Source organism: Acipenser ruthenus, chromosome 11, assembly GCF_902713425.1.
Source record: "Acipenser ruthenus chromosome 11, fAciRut3.2 maternal haplotype, whole genome shotgun sequence".
NCBI classification, from domain to species: domain Eukaryota; kingdom Metazoa; phylum Chordata; class Actinopteri; order Acipenseriformes; family Acipenseridae; genus Acipenser; species Acipenser ruthenus.
In genome coordinates this window covers 26,952,370-26,968,666 of record NC_081199.1, presented here as the reverse complement: position 1 = coordinate 26,968,666, position 16,297 = coordinate 26,952,370, and the positions used below count along the sequence as shown (strand labels likewise).

Here is a 16,297-nt window from a genome sequence, read left to right as displayed (position 1 = left end):
GGAGGCATGGGTGTAGAGGTGTGACACGCAGTCACTGAATGCAGGCAGTGAACAAGCTGTATTTACAAGGACAGAGCTGGTGTATTTGTCACGACGTACTGAGGCTAAAGACTCTTTCTTTAGGATCCCCCCTGAACATCATAAATGCTTTATACAAATGATCAATCACCAGAACTGTGTGATCCTTCTTCATATGACCAAAAGACCTGGGGGCTTGCTGTCGTGGAGGTTTTTTTTTTTTTTTTTCAAAGCTATAAAAGCTTCCATTTTAAAGAAAAAAAACTTAAGTACAATTTATATAAGAAAAAAAGAAGCAGCAGCTTTCTGTCGTCCAGTAAGTGTGTTTGGGATTTCTTTAATAGAGAATAATGTGGGATCTGAAACCATCTGATCAATACGCAAGGCAGCAGCATCTGGCTTTTTTCAATCACACTTTGTTTCATGGTATGAAAATTGGAAGGAAAAAAAAAACCACGAGAAAACAGTGCTATGGATTCCTGTCAGTTTTCTGTGACTATTGCCATGGAAACCCTGGTGCCAAGCCAGAGGCTTAGTCTGCTACCTCTGGATGTCTGCCAGTTCTGGGTGAAACCCTGGAATACCATTCCACATGCTTCGGTGTAATTTAGGAGGCCACCTTTAGCTCCTGTATAGCATGTTTCTCCAAGGGTAATAATTTAGGCTCACAAAATAAATCCAGGCCGTATTTCAAAGACGAACCACAGGTATTAGCTGTACCTGTGCAGGTTCCAGACAGGTGCTTAATATATGATAGACTTAACACCTGTTGTTCTTTCCAAGTAGTGTGTCTCTGAAAGCAATGACAGTTTATGGAAAAAAAAACAGAAAATACTGGAATAGTACAATAGATTCTAAATTATGGCAGGCACAGCTATTAATACTGTCTATACCTGGCACTGTACCCTTTAGAAGTAATTCAGCTGTTCAAATTCCTCACTTTGATAACACATTCTGCCAGTGAAAGACAAACAGGGCGACCTCCTAAAGTCACGTGTAAATGTATTCCTTTTAATTGATATACGTAATATTATATTTCACAAACATAATTTCAAAGTACAAATGCACACACCAAGAGTTTGACATATCCATCTTTCCCTGGTTATGAAGGGGATGAAAATAAGACTCCTATTGCATAGCTGTTTTGCCAGTTCCAGTTTTTTTTGTTTAATTAGCCACAGTGTACAGGTTACAAGCTCCGGTGTGTCTTAATAAACACACTTAATAAACGCATAAACCAGGAAAGGATTAAACTGCTCTGCAATGGGAGTCTTTTATCCATCCTGTGCAGATACCTCCCCACTCATCGGAGCTATGAGAAAGATTTACAACAAATAACAGGAGAATATTCCAAACTTCTAAACCAACATTTTCATATATGTTCCTGTTTAGACGGATTAAGGTTTTTAAAGATGCAATATCTGTGTCATGATAAACGATGCCTACAGGATATGTGGGGGTTTTTTTTGCATCAGGTACAAATAAGGTAGTGTTCTGGCTCATAAAAGGTTTCTTCCAAGCTGTTGTTTCTGGTACTTTGCCAGAGAAAATCTAAAACTGCCTGTCATACAAATTATCTGTTTATTAACATCCAGGATACCTCCAGATGGGATTGTATCTCCAAATGCTGAATACTATGAGGCCAGGGAAGACACTACATTTAGCAAGACAGAAGATGTACACCAGCATGCTAGAAAAATGAATGCGCCAAAGTCTTGAGAAACTATGCTGGCCAATCTCCAATTAGAGCAATAATTCCCTAGTGAAATCAGTATCCTTTTGACTATTGTTACAGAAGGGCTAAACATTAAAACTTCTTTCAAAGCCACCAGCAATACCATGATGATCTTCAATTTCAGTTCTTGATAGCTCACACCTGAATAATGTCTCAAATAACTTTTTGTTGTTGCTTTTTGCTTTACGTTAAATTTCAGTACGCGGCAATCTCAATTTAAATATATAAAAGAAATCGGAGTAAGTGATAACGTCGCTTAGGTCTCTCTTTGTATTTTGCACTATTGAGATGTACCTGTTCTGTCCCTGCGAGCACAAAGTGAAAGTGAATAAACAAACAAGGCATAGGCAACAGTAACGAAATTTGATTTAAAAGATTTGGTAGGCACTGCAAACAAATGCTGCAGAGCACCCCTTTTACATATACAATATATAAGATATGTACACACTATACTATACGTCCACAATAAGAATGTCTTCTCATACGTACAAGCATTGAAGGCCCTAGAGTATAATGCTGTTGACTTCCTTCGGAGAATACAGACCAAAATATAAACACACAAAATATAAAATCACTATAACCAATTATTGTACTCTTCACATGCTACATGTGTGTAACTAATATGATGCACAAACAACCATAATCCACTCAAAAGCGAGCACTCTACATGTCTTGTCTTAATCCCACTCTTGGCTTCCTGGGAGCAGAATGCCCAATTGCTGATCCACATGAGGGGATTTCAGATTAGCCCCTTGCTTCATCAAAAAAGATCTGCCGACTCGATGCAGCTCGGAGGAAGTCTCGTCTCCCTATACAAACCGAGGAGACAGAATGCAAACCGACACTGACACAGTTGACAAGGAGGTAGTTTAATAACACGCTGGCATGCTACAGTGCTGAGTGACAGCCATGGCTGCTGCTATGCTGGGAGCCCCACAAGATGCTTTTGCATGTGTGCTTTTACAACGCCTGGGTACGGAGGGGCTGAGACATAAACGGGAAAACAAAGCAGCACAACTAAAACTGGAAAGGAGGAAGCTCGAAATCCAATTTCGGCATGGTATCATGCAAAAGAGTTAGGTGGGGGGTGGGGAGGTGAGGAGGAAAGAGCGTTGATAAATAAAACATGAGCCTGTGGAAAGTGGGTGCTGAATCAGAATATAAATGCCTTTCTTTCCCTTTTATCTTCTCCCATAGACTTGGGAGCTTATTAAATCAAGGCAGATTTCTTTCTCCAGGGTCTGACCGTACCCTTCCATGCCACATTCATTTTTAATAACACCCAGGCTTAAATGGCACTCGGCAGGAAGGACATGTCATTTGGAGATTTCATTTCATTTGTTTTTCTGTAGTGATGAGGATCACAATTTCACGTTGTCACAACAAATTAAGTGCCACCTCAGCAGGTTGTGGAAGTTTTGTTTACATTATTCATCTGCTTCATGTTCCAAGGTATGGCAGCAGTGGCACAGTAGTACAAGGAGTTGCCCACTAGCCTGGTGCTCAGCTGTAAGTCTCAGACAACTGGGGGGCGGGGGGCGGGCAGAAAAAAGACATCGAGCTACCAACAGGACAGGCAGGACTAGTCTGGTTTCAATTTGCTCTGTTCTAACTGATGATGGCTGGATCTAAGCAGAATAAAAATTTGAACTTTTTTTTGGTATTATTGTGTTCCATTAAAGCCAACTTGAGAATTGAGCCCTCCGGACATATTCTGGCACTCAGACTTACACAGTCTTTACTGTGCGGCGCTGCTCGAGGGCAAGACAGTTTCCCGACGTCTGACTGCCTCCCTCGGGTATTGATTACCGTAGGCAGTGCTGGGGATTATCTACAACCTGCAGCCAATCCAGGCTTTCCTCCGAGCATGTGAAACTCTTCTGACATTTAGCTTGATGGCAGATAAAGTTTAGAAAGTCAGCCATGCAAGTTTGCCTTCTCCACTCTCCTCTGGAATCCAGCTGGCCAGGCAAATGGCTACTTGTGGAAATCAATACGAGCCCCATCGGGCATCACTGTAAAAGTGCAAAGTAATGCCAAACCCACCAGGATCAAATTAGATCTCAGCAGCATAGATCTTGGGAAATATCTTATAAATAAATGAATGAAAACAATGTTGCCAGTGTTGATTCTCCCTTCAGCTTTCCCAGTTGCATGACAGGTATTACTTAGTTAACCTCTAAAGTTAGGTTCAAATTAGGTTTAAAAGGTTAAAGCTAAGCCAGCTTGTGTTGGATATGAATTTACTATCACTTTTGACCCTCCATAGCTATAACATCTTTATTTCCATATGAACCATGATTTATAAATTGCAACAAGAAAAGTACATAATGCAGAGATCATGTATCACTTCAGCAGCTCATTCCACGGAGCTTCGGCAGAACCTGGAGGTTCCAGGAAATGACTCAGTCGGCTGTTCTTTTCCAACATGGGCTCCAGGTAGTGATTCAGCTCAGGAGAAGCGTTGTGATCTTCAAGACAATGCGAAAGTAGTGTTCATGTTCTCTTCCAGGTACCAGCAGAAGTCAACAGGTATCCAGAGCACAGACCCACACTGGCAATTGACTGTAGCTGCCACCTTTGCAGCCAGTTCTTTAGCTTAAGTATGATCCCTCCAGAGCAGGGTTGAAGCTCATTGGAGGGTCAGCATGTGAAAGCTTGCACCTCCACCACCTGTATAATACATGATCCCATTCGTGAAGCTGTTCCAAAGCCAGGTCCCGTTCAGAAAAAAATGATGTCTCAAAAGGCAAATCGAATAAAACATCACAGAGCTTGTGTATCTGGCAATTCTAATACAGCCTACAGTTAATTTAATACATTGATCAATACAGCCCTAGCATTATGTATACATGCCAATGGCCAGAAAATCTGCATACAAAAAAGATATGACTGAACTAATTCAATGCATTGACATGTAATGCCTTTCCATCCATACATTGTTTCCGTTAATGTTTTATATATGTGAAGGGGTGAGAAGTTCCAATTATTTATAGCAAATACAACAAGACATAATAAGATTGCAGTTTGAAATTGAGCAGCATTGCTGGAATGGGATTAAATTAGTGTGTTGTAGGAGGTATTCTGGTTTAGTTTACAGGTCTTTTATCTTACATTTGTGTATCATTAACTGACCTCAGACTGATACCCAGTTTATAGAAGAAGTGTAAGACGCTTAAGCCCAAGCAGAACTTCAAAGCCTATTGATCTAGCAGATGAAATTTCCTGACAATGATGAATACCGTTAGGGACCTTGTGTAAGATCTGACCTCATTCGCTTTCCCATGTACCACGTAAACACTTTAGACCAATACCAAAACAGTATTTGCCTGAGTTACCAAGAGGAGTTATGCAGCAGGATAGCAAAGGCACTATCGATTGATTTTGTGTCAGGAGAGCTACACGCCTCCCAGACTTACAAACTCCCCTTGCCAGAAGGGTCTGGACTGCGTAAGACCACAGGCTATTCCTTATCACAGCCTATCTATTGTGCTCTGATATGAAGCAGGCATTTTCATGAGAACCGACTGACTAGGGAACACTTGGAGGCTTTTTTTTTTTTTTTTTTTTAGAAAGTAACAAACCTTGAAGATAACTTTAAAGCTTCGTCATCATTCGGGTACCTCAGAACAAGCAACGGCCTTTATATAATGCATTGTTTTTAATCTGAGCGATTTCATCTTTAAAACAAGATGAATCTTGCACCAACCATTAACGCCCTTTCTGTTTACAGAAGAGCAAGCTTTTGTTCTGATTTAGTTTATTTTTATCTGATTTTTTTCAGATAAAACCAAGCCCCGTTTTTTTAAGATTAAAATGCAAATAAAACTGGCTTCTGATTGTATCAGTCAGTTTCAACTACTTAGCAAAAAACTTTGTTGTACTAATATAATTATCTAGTGGATGATGAAGAATTCCATCATTCGTTATGAATAACAACATGTTGGTTTGTGAGATAATGCAACCCCACTCATGAGTTAATTAATCTTCATGAACCAACAATATTTCACGGCACATTAGAAAGGGCTCTGTATTCTCTGTACTGTGTAAAATCTACTAAAAAATCTTTGTTTTTGTTTTTTTTTTCTTTCAATTTTAGTTTGGGATTGAATTTACACATTTGGGTGCCAGTATCAAATTCATTCCCATATTTACATAGAATAAATTTACTCAAGCATGTTTAAATCCCCTGTCATTTTCAGAAACAGGAAAAAAAAAAGAAAAAGCACACGCAACTCCACATGCTGTCAGCATTAAGATACTGTCACCATACATACTGTATATTTGTGTACTATAAATCATTCTTTCTTCACTTTTTCCTCTACTTCAGTTTTTGGAATTTAATTTGGGATTCTGGTCTGGAGCTCAAGAGCGTACTGTTAGTTATTTTACCGATGACAGAACCCCAACAGCTGTATTCCTTCACCCTTTCACAGCAATCTACCTTTTGATGGTTCAGTACTTTCCTTCAGCACGCCCAACACTGACTGTCTTTATTTGACTGCATACATACCAAGCACCAGTTATCATATTAGGTTCTATATATACTGAGTAAAGTTAGAACTCTTGGGTTTTAACTTGTATCTGCATATTCAGTACCAACAACCAAGTGTATTTCACTTAAGCTGTTGGACTATTATCCTCAGGCAAAAACGGTGTAGTATTTCCACAGATGAATGGAGGAACACAGACTTAAAGAGTAAGTAGTGAGGTTCTGAAAAATATAGTGTTACACGTCCCCACATGCTGCTACAACTGTTTAAATAATGCAGGGTCATTTTTCTTTTCATTGTTAAAATCCTGACAACTTTTCACACTGGAACCCCGCTGCTTACTCTTTAAGGATGTTGTCAGGCCAAATCTTTAATTTATTATATATAGTTATATACATTTTCATATTTCAAACAGTGGTGTACTTTAATACCACCACCCTAAATAACCCTGCTGTTTCATGGACCTAATAAACACCAGCAGGATTAATATAAGTTATAGCAGCTGTAGATAGAGAATTGAAATGGTTACAATGTGGTGTTGGTAGTAATCATGCCATTCAGATTATTTTAATGTGTAATTTATATATGTAAGACTTAACTGCAGTGCACACAAAGATATATAAAAAATGTAAAGGAGAGAATCGATGAACATCCACAAAGTAGAACATATTGTATACTGTCCTAAAGGGAAAACTAAATTATGACAGGAAAGGTTTCTCAAGGTTATCAGAACACTGAAAAGTAGTAAGAACAACAACTGCCAGCTATACTCAGCTATTGCAAAAAGGAAACACTACAAAGAAGGTCAAATTCATAGCTACATAAATCTCCAAGATTTCACTTTAAAAATATTTGCTACTATATGTTAGTCAGGAAACCAAAAGATTTCCAGCTAAAGTATGGTACAAAAGAAAAGAAAGCCATTTTGTTATGTAGCTGGATTGTTTAGTTAGGTAGCTGCATTGGATATAATGCTGGTATGTACAGCAGTACAGTTACAGTAACAATATAGTACAATTGCTGTAATTTTACTGCAGTTCCACTGGACTTTATCAACATTTCAAACAGTTCCCAACATTTTAATATCTAATAAAAGACAGTATGCTTTCAGCTGACATACCAACTCATTTATAGTAAATAAGTTACTGACAGCTGAGCAATTTATAATAGCTGTAATCCAATTTCTAATTCTACCATTCCCTCAGACAGTGGTTCCATTCTTTCCAAAGGCCACAAACCTTGTGTTCAGTATCCCTACTCTTTTGTACCATCCATTTGTACAAATGCTATGATCCCATGGTTTGTTCAACTGTTCTCCTAAAATGTTTTTTGGCTCACATTTCTGTTTAGGTTGGTGGTAGTTGATATATGTTTACATTGTAGCGCAGCAGCAAAAAAAACAGTTAATTACAGGGTGATCAGATGTACTTTAGTTTGATGTATAGCTACAGGATACTGGAATGAGGCATCTTACGTATAGAAATGCACTGAATATAGATAGAGATAAATAGAAATAAATGGAAAAGACAGATTTTTAAAAGCACTAGCACCGGAGACAGCAACAACTTACAAACCAAAAGAGATCTGTAGAAAAATACAAAACAACACAAGAAGAATATCCCCTACAATTACTTCAGAATTGAATTTTAACCCACAAATGTTGTGACTGAAACCAGTAAAAGCATTTCCCAGCACCGAAGTCTTTCCTCAGACAGAGACTACTGAAATGGTTAACGGAGTACCAGTTTGTAAAAAAAAAAATCAATTTCCTATTTATGTATTCTTTTCCCCAGTTTGGAACATGGGTCTAAAAAGCTGGTATAAATGAGTACCCTGCTGAGAAAGCTCAATGCTCCTTGGCTCCTCGGGCTCTTTCACTGAGGATTCCCTGCAGACATGAGAAATGGCTTACTCCTGAGATATCAGAAGTTTAATTTAAATACTGCAATTCATATCTGCGAAGTCGCAGCCTGCTGGGATGCTGGGGAATTCCTGGGTGTGCAATGAGCGGCTTTACACATGCCTAAAACATACCAGCTGGACCACATACAACAACAGCAGCCCCTTTCCTGTGCACATCATGCACCTGTGGACATGTGCAAGATGCCAAAGATCTGCTCTGCCATAAGTGCTTGTTTTGGCAGCTACATGCAGAAAGGAGGCACACTTTTTAAATTCTAGATTGGAACAGATCCTCATTCCCCTGACATTTATCCTTTATGCAATAACTCATACTTTTATATCTGTTTATCATTTGTAATTCCCCTGGTTGCCCCAAGTCACGTATTCTGTGCTGTTCCCCATTATTACCTACAGTACAGCAATTTAGTTGGGGGGAGACTGGGACTGGCCCCCCACTCATAAGGCTTGTAAATACTTCCTTCAGGATCAGGATAGTGCACTGGCTTGATTTATGTATCCATTATTTTAACCAGCTATGCAAATTGCTACCTAGGGGCTGCCATAAAGCATTTAATTTTTACTTTTTGTTTTTCACCTTTAAACATTTTTTTTTGTAAATTTCAGCAGTATCGTTAAGTACTGTATGATCGGTGCAAGATTAGACTGGTTGGAACCTAAAAGCAGGAATAATGGTTATAAAACATCTGTTTTAAATGAGGAATATATATATATATATATATATATATATATATATATATATATATATATATATATATTTTTTTTTTTTAATTATTTAAGCATAAGAACAGATTTACCAGTGCATCACTTTCCTTTCTTCAGTGAAAAAATATATTACTAAAGTGATGATCACTTCCACCCAAAGTTCACACTAATTATTTCCGATACAAGCAACAGCCAGCATTCTTTTAACAGATATATCGCCTGTCCAATGCCCGACATGAACTGCAGGGAATATGCTTCATACAACCACTAGACCACTGAGAGGCATTTGCTGGGTCCTTAATACTGGATTACTGCACTGCTGGCTATGGGTTAATTAGGAAATGTCTCTCTTTGCCTGGTTCTGTCTGACCAGCACATCAATGCTTAGCAGTGACGGTAGAAGAGAACTCATTATCCCCTCCCCCAGGGGAAATCAGCTTAAAGGAACCAGGGGCCAAATTAATATGACTTATTAAGTAAATCCTCATCGACGCTCTCAGACAATCGATAAAGACCATATAAAAACATTGGCACTGTCGTCTCTTAAAAAGAACACTGATTAAACAGATGGTCGCCGTGTTTTGTTTTTTTAAATGTCTGCTTTCATTCCAACGACAGGAAAATTACATTTGCAGGCCACGGTGCACTATGATCGTTTATTAGCATAAGGATGGATAATGACTACGCTATGGGCTGTATGCATTTTAGCAATATGCTCATTTTTGTTCCTGGCCACTACATGATAATTATGAAAACTGACAGTATTTTTTTTATATATATGTTTCTTAGTAAGATACTATAAATATAGGAAGTTGCTTAAATGTAATACCCCCAGTTACAAATCAAATGTTAAATGAACATTATGCTATTCGATTGATCGAAATGGAGGTGGATCAAAGAACTGCACACTATTAAGATAACTGAAGTAGAGCCTTTTGTGTATCGAGGTACAGATTCTTGGTGGTACACTGATTAAATATAATGGTTGCATGCCTTATTTCACTTCTGAGGAGAACAGTTCATGTGGTAAGGTATTTTTACATGTGTGTTTTTGGATATAGGGAGGGAAACCTGCAGACCAGCTGAGTAAACCTGACATAATATGCCTTTGCAGGAACTGTACACAGCTAGCTGAATCTTACTGGGATAAAGTGTATAGAGTGAGGCTCTCTCTATGGAAGTTCTCTGTGTTCACAGTTTGTGTTTTTAAAGATGTGCAATGGTTATGTATAGTTATTATGTAGAAGAGAGCTAAGACCAAATGGACCACATTGTTTGTTTCAGTTTGCAGGGAATTGATGTTGCTTTTTTGCTTCCTCTCGTCATTTTTTTTTTTTTTTTTTACAGCCTATTAAAAAGTATGTACTGTAAAAGTGAGATCTAATGGGTTCCTATGGGATCCCATATTAATTTATTAATTTCACGGTCTCCCCTGTAAACTGTATTCCGTGGCATCTTGACTGGCATAGATTAGCTATTCTGTTTAAATCACTTTGAATAAAAAGGAACACAGGTGGTGATGGTGGCACATTAACATAAGCCCCACAAGAGAAACAGACAACTCTGGGCGACATACTGCTTCTCTTCGACTTGCTACGGAGTGCACTACAGTGATGGGGCAGGAAATAAGAAAAGACTGCCATTTTGCAGAACTAACTTATGTAACCCTTGCAGTCACATTGTCCCATTGAATCAGTGCGTCATCTTTGGCTGCCACCACAGGGGAAGGACACTGTTATGGCAGGTGTTTAAAATGTTTTGCGGAACCCCAGTACAGTATGTGGTAAAAAGAAGCATTATAACTTAAAGTGGAAATTCATTTTTTACCATCCTGGCCGAAGTAGCAACTGGAAGAAGTATAATCTCTATTCGAATGAATACAACTGAGAACATCAAAAAGTCGAGTATGTCTGATCAAAGTACCACAGTATTTATGCTTTATGAACCTTGTTTACCCTCTGGACCCAGAGGAGGGGGGAAATAATTACTACATTCCTTTAAGAAGAAACCAAGCGAGTCGGAACATAAACAAATGAACCAGTAACTTGATTCTTGATGTGCTTGTTTTAACATAACTCAATTTGGACAGTATGTATCAGATGATTTGGGAGTCAAACACTTTGTAGTTACATAGTAGTTATTCGTTTCCTCTTTTTACCTCAAAACCAATGCACGTGTTGTTCTCCACAGTAAAGTTAAATGCACAGCTGTTTCAAATAAAACAGTTACAGACATCAATGTACCCCTAGTCGATTCGCTACATATTTCACACATTGACACTATATTTCTATTTCTTTGGGTGTATGACATACTAGTACGTAAAACAATATGGACAAATGTATTATACATGAAAGACAACGAAGACCAGATTTCAGATTTGCCAAGTTCTGAAATATTAAGTCTTAGTCAAAAAATAAAATCACTCAAAAAAAAAAAAGGTATTTTAGTAAAATAATATACATTTTGCTTATTTCTGAAGTATTTCTTGACTGTTTATTGTAATTTTTAAAAAATTATATTACCTAGAGCAGTGCTTCTCAAATTTGGGGGATCAGCAATGGTTGACCAGGGGTCCCCCCAAAAAAATCTGGGAACTACTCTTTTGTACAAAAAAACAAAACAAAATCAAGAACACATATATTTAATGCACAGAAACAAGTTATTTCATTGCTGTGTCATGAGACAGGCCTGGTGATACACATGAATTAAACATTTACTTTCACTGCAGTGCGGTTTTTCTTTCTTGTGTGCGATTTGCCTTTTTCATGTTTTTTGTTTTTTTTAAAGTTTGAGAACCTCCGCTCCTTATACAAGTTTCCCATAGTAAAAGCATAGCAAAGTGTATTAAATCATAGTGGAAGCATGCTAAAACATAGGTAAGCTTTGTAAAGCACAGAGAGGTATGGGACAGCATATAAAACAACATGGTAGACTGTGGTTAAGGCATAGCAAAACCATGAGAAAAGCATGGGAAAATGCTAGTGCTAGTAGTGTGGAGTAGTGGTTAGGGTTCTGGACTCTTGACCGGAGGGTTGTGGGTTCAATCCCCAGTGGGGGACACTGCTGTTGTACCCTTGAGCAAGGTACTTTACCTAGATTGCTCCAGTAAAAACCCAACTGTAAAAATGGGTAATTGCATGTAAAAATAATGTAATATGTGAAATAATGTATAATGTGATATGTTGTAACAATTGTAAGTCGCCCTGGATAAGGGCGTCTGCTAAGAAATAAATAATAATAATAATAATAAAATTGCACAATTACTGTAAAGAACATTCACAAACACCTTTTCAAAAAAAAGCATGAGTTACACTTTTGTGAATAAGGGGTTTGTATTGTTTTATTGGGGTTTTTTGGTGGGCCACGACTTATCTAAAACCTTGGCGAGTAACCACCCCTTCTTTTGCTTCTGATCCCTGTTAGACTGGGTTAGAAACTGGAGAGGACTAAATAAAATAGAAGCCAGCCATAAGCACTGGTTAACAAGGACGTATCTCAGCCTTGTTAATTATACTGTCATGAGGAATCAAAGCACAAGCTACTGCAAAATCTCTATAATTAAATGTCAATTGAAAAACGGCTTCAAAATCCCATAGTAAAGCTGAAGCATCTCTCACCGACAATCATGTTTAATTGTAAAACCTTTTATACTAAAACCCTCTGCTTTATCAGAAAGCACACCTTGTTGATACCCTAGTTTGTTTACATCTTCGTGGGTAGTTTAAATGCAAGGACACAAACATCATGCCTTGGAACCTGCTTGTCACAATCTTTGAGCCAAAGGAATTCTCCTGCTACTTGTACAAGTGGCAGGCTTACAACCAAATCTGCAGATGGGCTGTTGTGTGTAATAAAGCAGCAGCATTATTTTGGCAGAGGTCACTGGTTGTGCCTATAAATGTAAAGTAAATGTTAACAATATAGTTTCAGAGATAATGAGGTCTATTTAAATGGTTAAATAGTGTCTGATTTTAATACTGCAATAACATTATATGTTGCCTTATTTATAGAGACTACACATTTCTTCCTCACTCACCACTCCGAACGGGTGATTCCTGACCATCTGACCATTGGCTAAATTATGAGCTGGTCATGGTAAAGGGAAATTCCTGTTTTTACAATTATTTGGGATGGAAGTTCGGTCTAGTGGTTACAACTGCTAAATAGTAAGATCTGAGAGCCTCAGTCCCTCCCATCTTGCTGTAAAATAAAAGCAGGTCCCCAGTGTAAACAAGATGCTGCTGACAATCCTGCGTAAATGATTACTTAAAGACACAGTTTCCCACAGTCAAGTTCAGCTTTAAACTAAAATATAATTCCTGGGTGTCTACCTCATTCTACCATAGTTTAGGGTTATGTGCCCTCTCTTTTAACAGAATGCCTACCTGGTACAGTTGACTTACATTCCCCAAATGCAGTTTTAGTTATAGTGGCAAAGACATCTCACCCTCTTTTACTTGCCACAATCTGTGAACCAAAAAAGGACAAGCTCAAATTCACAGCCACTGACTTGTTATACTTTAAAAAAAATATATATCCTACACCATTACATCAAAATCTTTATTCAAGAGAAGTCTAAATGTGAACTAAATTGATGCTCCAGGAAACTAAAACAATTTAGTTTTTTTTTTCTCTACTACCTTTTTTGCTGACTGATTATAAAGATAACGTTTATATTTTAGACAAGCAACACCCTGCAATACGAAATGCATGAGAGGTCTAGCGCTGAAAAAAAAAAAAAAAAATTCTATCATAAAAGGCAGCAGGGAAAGTCTCACTCAGACGGATGAGCACATACAGTACAATTATTGTTAAAAGCAGTTGAACCCATGACCCTGAGCTGATTCAAAAAAACAACCTCTGATTACTATGCAAGAGGAACTCAACACTGCTGTTTCTCCTCTAACCCACCATTGCCATCAGAGCTAATCCAGTCTAGAGTCTGGAAATAAAACACAAAACTTACAGTTATTACTGTAACAGTTTGGTAAAAAAAACTTTAAATTCCTGGTGCAAAACATTTGCATGTGTTAAACGGTTTAATGTTACTTAACATGGCTACTATAAATGCAACTCCTACAACCAAAAAAAATGTTGCTCTTTTAATACAGAAATACAGCCATGTTAGGTGCCTGGCAATTAATCATGTGGGATTGTGATCAGATTTCAAGTCAAAATTAAAGGACCCTCAATCTCACTGTAGCAACACAGGGCCATGTTCTCAAAGCATTTAATACTATGCTAACTGTGCACCATTTTTGTAAAATGAAAAACAAACTATGAATGCTACAGAACTAGCAAGAAACTATGAGCTTTTAATGAATCTTCTCAATTATTTTGTTAAACTACTCACACATGCTTTATGAGTATGGCAACATATATTTGGGTATAATTTAATATTCTAAGTTATTGCAATGGGCAATGTTTCACTATTTCGGGGGGGGGGGGGGGATGGGGGGATTAGTAACCATTAAAAGTGAGGGACACTAGTCTTCACTACAGGGCTGTATGACTCTATGAGTTTCCCTAACACTTCTCAGTCATAATCTAGACATCTAACCCTGCTTTTCAATCCTGCACCTGGAACACAAAAAAGTCAATAGTGCCAAACTTGTGTCCAGTTCTTTTCAGTGACATAGATTTAAGACCATTCAGCTCATTCCACTTGTAGGTAACTTAAGCCTGAATCAAAGTGGTGAAATGCTAATGTGTTAACTCACTGCGCCACCTAGTCCCCTGACAAATTTTACAGCAAGTACAGCTGTTCATTTTCAAAACTTTAAATTAATACCTTCAGTTTTTTTTCTAGTTTTGAACTATTTAAGAGGTAAAGCATACGAACTAATTACTGGAACAAAACTTGGTACCCACACTATTGTAAAAGCTGCATACTTTCCAATTTTATTAAACTGAGGATTACTGTAAGACCTGCATGGTATAAAAAATACCAAAGTGTAGTAATGGTACAGCATAGGCGCCAATGGTGAGATACTACAAGTACATTTTAAAAACGCATGATAAATGCACAGTTTAGCATATAACAAAACAATACAAACTTGCCATAAAGATTTGCTATAAAATCCGTTTTTGTATTTGCGGGCATAATAATAATAATAATAATAATAATAATAATAATAATAATAATAATAATAATAATAATAATAATGTGTACCTAACTTTATCAGTGACTGAGACTTCAAACAGGAAACAGTTGATTGATTGTACCTCGTTTATCAAGTTAGTTAAACTTCCGATTCATTTGAAGTATCACGGGCCGTACGACTAATTCGTAATAAACATTAATCTATTTTTTTCACGCAAGTCAGACGCAAACATTTAATTACCCTGCCCTTTAATGCATTTTGGGGATCTGTTGCAGACTGCTAGATTCAAATCGTGTTTGGTGATGCTGGTATCAGTTTACGCACTCGATAAATCTCTTCAATTGTGTAACCTCTCTCATGTCTTTGTGGGACTGCCTCTGGTACAAGAGACGTGTGCATGCGTACGCACACCACCACCCCCACCAAAAAAAAAGTTAATTTGTGAGGTGATCGCCTAATTGCCCAACTAATTTAAGCGCGAGAGATAAGTGGAATATTTTTGTGAATAAAAGGCCACAACACGTTATCGTAATGATACCACACACACACACACTTGTAATTGAGGGAGAATGTTGGATTCATGTTTGATTTCGTTTGAAAAAAGTTTGGAATTTGTGAAATTCGTTAATGGCGTACAGTTAAAAAAAAACAGGATTTGAATATATGAATATTTATTATAACACCAGAAGTCTTCTGTAAACCAATACAATATGTGGCGTGTTTATACTTTACGGCCAGAATTAAATATATCTCAAGAAAAACTAAACAAAGACTATTCGCATTCGATGTATGATTTGTGTTGCTCGTTTCCTAAATGTTACTCAATTAGCTAATGATTATACAATGCAAATTCCTCCCTTTATGTTCCTTTAAACAATCTTTAACGTCCCACGATCCTGATTTGATAATACTGTACCGTGGAAACACGTGTCATTAACAGGGAAATTGTTGTTTTTGTGCACGTCTTTCTCACCAATATAAATGTAATCAGTAATGTCCTTCTATTTGATGAAGATGTATAACTGGCTTTGTCTTCAAAAGAGAAATATATAACGCAAATCCCCCAAAAAATGTAAAATAGGTCAATTGAGATATTAAAATGTATACATTTTGCAGAGGCAAGAGAATCACCTTTACATTACCATGAATGCGCATTTCAACCGCTTTCTCTTGTGATCTGTCCAAGCCGTCAGTTTACAATATTGCGTTTTGTGAGTCAAAAAAGTCAGTAATACAAAAAAAAAAGTTTCAAAAAACATCCATTGACCCCGCCCTCTTCGTCTTACTCCGGTAGCCAATCATCTGTGGCTTGTTAAGGAAAA

General features: G+C 37.6%; 1 long non-coding RNA gene across 1 annotated transcript in view; it reads right to left on the bottom strand.

Moving 5' to 3' along the window:
• The window catches only part of LOC131739463 (uncharacterized), a 35,597-nt gene extending 19,407 nt beyond the window's left edge, over window positions 1-16,190 (bottom strand). The window contains exons 1-2 of the long non-coding RNA XR_009330553.1: window positions 16,118-16,190; window positions 13,257-13,338 (exon numbers count right to left, since the gene is read on the bottom strand). This is a non-coding gene — a long non-coding RNA (uncharacterized LOC131739463). The remainder of the gene's footprint in view (window positions 1-13,256; window positions 13,339-16,117) is intronic.
• Window positions 16,191-16,297: the final 107 nt, after the last annotated feature.